We start from the raw sequence: 5,390 nt of genomic DNA, 5'->3' as shown, positions 1-5,390 counted from the left end.
GATCTTAAAAGAATATTTTGAAAAAAAAAAGTATCATTACTTTTCATCCCATGAGAAGTGCCAAAACCTATTTACTCCATGAATTTTCATTTTTTATGAATTGTGAGAAGTGACTTCTCATGGGAAGAGCTTTTTTCATTCTTTTTTCTCTTAAAACTCCAACCAAACAAGAGGCTCCCTCTCCACTTCTTAAAAATTACCTCTTCTCTCCTCCACCTCCTGTCAACCAAACGAGTTTTTTGAGATATTGATAACTTACTGAGCCCATAAAATTCACTTTCTCTTTTCTATTTTTTTTTTTTGATTTCAAATCAAGAAGATCTTGTGGGGCTTGGGACCGATCGATGAGAAGCATAAGGATTTAGGTATTATTTGCTGAGTTTTTTTTGAATAAAAATTATTTTAAATCTTTATTCTATTTTTCATTAATCTTGAAAATTTTATCTTTCAATTGAATAAAAATTATTAGATTTACTCTCACCACTACCTAAGTTGGATTGATGAACTGAAATGCAGGCAAGCCTTGCATATTCTTTAGGGCCTTGCCTTAAAGAATGTGTGGTCATTGCATCCCAGATCCGTATATTGGATTTAGGGTGTGACAAATTTTTTTTTGAATTTGTAAAAAATTTGTTTTCATTTCTAACAATAAGAGATTAGAATGACAATCTTGTCGTCATTAAATCTCCATTATATAAAGGTGCACAAGTGAATTTAGATGCTTTAAAATAGTGAGGTAAAAGAAAAGCAGACATAGTATAGTTTTATTCTCAAAAATAACCTAAAGATACCCCAGATTAAGCATATGATCTAGGGTAGTGGGTGGAAACTTGCAATACTACAATGGTAACATTTTGGTATCTCTCCATCTGGAGAGAAAACAAGACAAAAAAAATTTGACATCTATAAGTTTCAAACTATCATTTAGATATGTAAGAAATTATAGCTGTTGTACCTATTAATGAAACTTTCAACTAGCTAAGGTGGATGAGGATGGATGAATGATCCTGCAACTAGAGTGGAAGCTTCTTCCAAAGGCTACATTACTAAGCTGGAAGCTTCTCATTCTCGTTTTTCTCTAGACTAGTAAAAAGGTGAAGCAAATCCTTTAAGGAGGCCAACCACTTATCGGCGATTGCCTACTTGTGATTGAAGATTCTTGATACTTTTGTCCATCTCAAGATTACTTCCTGATCCAGATAGTTTGTATGAAGCTTATCTATCAGTCTTTCAGGCTGACTTGGTGTGCATAGCCCTAAAAGGTGGAACTTTTTTCCCATACCTTTTTTGGTTGTATTGCATGATGTTTGCAATCATTATAGGTAGCAAGGTTACAGTGCTTTCCCTCAACATAAGTTAATTATATCCTATATTCAATCATCAAAAACCATATGCTGAAAGTATTTATCCAAATTCTCCTTGAACAAAAATTACTAATGTAGATTCTGGGGAAAAGGACTATAGGGTCCGACCAACATTGCTCGCAAATAACTACAAGACCCATACAAATTCAACATGGCAATGAGAGTTCATTGGCAAACATCAAATGGGATGACCCCCTTTAATTATAGCTTGAGTGAAGAACCAACAAGAGTTGGCATGCTGGCATTATTTTGTGCCCAAGAAGATCATCTTGACCAACTTTCTAGTTTGTTGACATTCAATTTCATCAGATCTCCAGTAAGCTTAGTCACAGAATTAATGATCATAACATACTTTACCAATAATTTTTCATGGTATGACTATTTGTGTCACACACAAATCTGAAGCTTTTGAAAAGTTTAAAAAATTCAGATACGAGATAAAGAAGCAAACTAGAAAATCTCTTAAGGTTCTTGATCAGATAAGGAGGTGTATACCATAGTGAGAGTTTCTAAACTATCTCAAAAAAAATAACATAGTCTCACAATAGACTCCTTCTAGTATACCTCAACTCAAGGGATATCAGAAATGAGAAATAGAACTATTGGATATGGTCCCGTTCACATGAGATTCACTAATCTTTATTTCTTTAAGGATATGCATTGCTTACTTCTATTTATCTATTGAATAGGATTTTCTCTAAGTATATTTCTATTACGCTATATGAGATGTGGTATGATAAGAAATCAAATCTTGATCACCTCAAGATTTGATGACATCCTGCTCATGTTAAATGACAACAGGTGGATAAGTTAGAGACTAGGTCTATAAGAACTCATTTTCATAGGATATCCTAAAGAGTCTTTAAAGTACTATTTTTACTTTTCAAAGGATTATAATATGATTGTGAGCCGACGTGCTATATTCTTGAAGAAATAGTTTGTCCAGAATAGAGATAGTGGGAGAAAAATTAAGTTCGAAGAGAGAATCTGTGAAGAACAATGAGTCATAAAACCTATAAAATCTATTCAAGTTGAGCCAGTATATATAATACCTTCTCCACCTCGTAGATTTAGTAAAATCTTTCATTCTCCTGAAAGATACTTGGATATTCTGATGGAAGGCATAGAAAAAATATTTTAATAATAATATAATTTAATCATATTATAATAATTTTTTATTATATTATATTATAACTAATATATTATATTATATTATAAATTATTTATAATTATAATATTATTATATAATAATAATATTATATTATATAATAATATTTAAATATATACTAATATATTATATTATATTATTCTCTACTATACAATACTATGCAATATCTTTTACTATTATTTTATCATACCGAAAGTATTTTTTTTTATTTTAGTTATCAAATATATATTAATGTTTCAAAGTACTTCATAAATATGGTTATCAAATAACAAATAGTTTTTTGTAAAAATTTTACTTTCAAAAGCTCTACTTTTCAAAAGCTCTACTTCCAAAAGCTTCAAAAATTTTATTAATTACTGATGGTAATCCCAAATAAGACCAAAGTCTTTATCCAACTTCATTATGACAAATCAATATTTTAAAAAATCTTATTTTTTAGATCATTTAAGATTTGACCCAGAATAAGTGTACAAAACAATTTGAAACACACATTAGTAACGGACCCACATCTCATGTCAAGTTAAATATATATATATAATATGAAATGTATTGAGAACCAAATATAAAATGGATTTTTAAAGAAAAATAGACTATTTACATTCAAATTAATCTATCATTAATTAACTATAATAATGGCCAAAAATATAAGGCTGATCAATATCTAGTTAACCATTGGTGAATGGTACTTAAAGGAACTATGTTTTGCCATTTGTCACTTATACAAGAGACAATATTTGGTTAATTACTATAATTAACTTTTTAGAAAAGGAGACAAGAGGAAGTTACTGATGTAGGTAATGGCAAACAAAAATAATATGGGATGGGTACTATAAAATATCATATGGGGCAGACTTCATAGTTTGCTACGTTTCTCTTAATACTGATCTTAAAGAATAAGTATAAAAGTCAAAGATTTTTCTACTAACGGGGTTATTAGTTCTGTAATTAAGATATTCTCTTTCTTTCTCATTTTTAGTATATATTTTTTTAGTGATACATATTATATGATCACATGACATACACTAAATATATAGCTAGATGATATATACCATAATATTTTTTAATACACATCCAGCAACAATCCAATACACACTTATAGCTAGTTTATACATAGTTTACAAAACTTAGTATACACCAGTATATAGTATAGAATTAGTTAATACACGTCTAGCAAAATATTTATCTGATATCCTAATATACATCTTTTTGTAAAGCGATACATAATTTTCAGAATATAGCGCTTACCATACAGCATATAAGTAAATGATATATATTAGATGGTTATTGATACATACTATAAATATTTTTAATACACATCCAACAGCGATTCAATACACATGTATAGATAAATCGATACATAGTTTACTGAACTTAATATCCATCAGTATATAGTATGTGGTCAGTTGATATACACCAAATAAAATATTCATCCAACATCTCAATATACATCTTTAGATAAAAAAATATGATTTCTATAAATTTTTAGATAAAAAAATTAAAAAAAAAATAAAAAAAGGAGCAGAAGATTCAATGAAGACCTCATGGATAGGAGAGATGATGCATGGGATTTGGAAGAGGAGAAAAAAACTCGGGAGGAAGACCTTATGGATGGAAGAAATGGCTTGATGAGGAAGATAATGGTAGAGAGGCTTGATGAGAAAGAAAAATGATACGAACAGTCATGAAGAGTCCTTCTTAGGCATGCATTTTATTTTATTTTTTTTACTATTTCAATTATGGAGTTAACAGACTCTGTTAGTAAGAGAATCAAATCCCTATTTGACTTTTAGATTTTCTCTTTAAAATATAGAAAAAAAAATGTGACATGAAACTAGGCCCACCCCATATGATGGCCTATAGTGCCCGCCCCATATGATTTTTGTTCAATAATAGCAGGCAACGACCAAAAATAGAGTCAACAAATAAGGAAGCACCAAAAGAGGATAAGTATGCTGAAAATAATTACCAATCTATACTATAAAAAGAAGAATAATGCTTCATAGTTCATTCACTTTTTCTTACATTTTGTGTGCAGAAAGTTCTAATTTAATTACAGAATGTAATAATATGACCACAAAATGTCATTATTTTTCAAAAGAGGAGGAACATTTTAGTCATTTAAAATTTTAAACTAAAAAAGAAACTACAGGAATTAAATGTACGCTGGAAAGCAGTGGTTATACAGTCCAATCAGATGGGACGGTGTATTTTTTCTACACTATATATAGTATGCAAATAATTACTCTTGAAGATTATGATTGGCCCAACTCAGATCTGATTTTTTCCATACTGGATTCAATAGTGTAAGTTTTTTTTTACATCTGGTCCATTCAAACTTAATTAGTTGGATTTACTTGATGATCAACAATAAGTTTGCTAGCTTTGTACTCAATTTAGGTTGACAATGGAATCTAATTAAAATTTTGATAGACCAACATGGGCCATAAAGGATAGATCAATAATTCATATTTAGTATTTTACCTAAATTGGCAAATGAAGAACAAAATTTAATATTGGATTTTAGATAAATATAAGAGAAGGAAGAAATCTCAAAGATCTAGTCATTTAGAAGTACATACCTGACTAAATAATACATAAATATGCCATGATGGATTTTACTAAAAAATTCTCAAGCCTTCATACTTTACTGTGATATTTTAAATTTCAAATTTCAAATATCAAATCTTGTCTATTTATGACCTTGTGTATATATGGCTGTAACTTATTAGGATTGATTGGATCAACAATTTGTTTAGGAAAATTGGACTAGCTTCCTTATTCAATTACTTGATTTTAGGATTGATGGCTTATATCTTGTGTATATATATCAAACACCTTGTACACATTTTTCAACATAA

The sequence above is a fragment of the Elaeis guineensis genome, chromosome 5 (assembly GCF_000442705.2).
Source record: "Elaeis guineensis isolate ETL-2024a chromosome 5, EG11, whole genome shotgun sequence".
NCBI lineage: Eukaryota > Viridiplantae > Streptophyta > Magnoliopsida > Arecales > Arecaceae > Elaeis > Elaeis guineensis.
The sequence above is the reverse complement of the archived record's forward strand: the minus strand, read 5'-3'. Positions refer to the sequence as shown.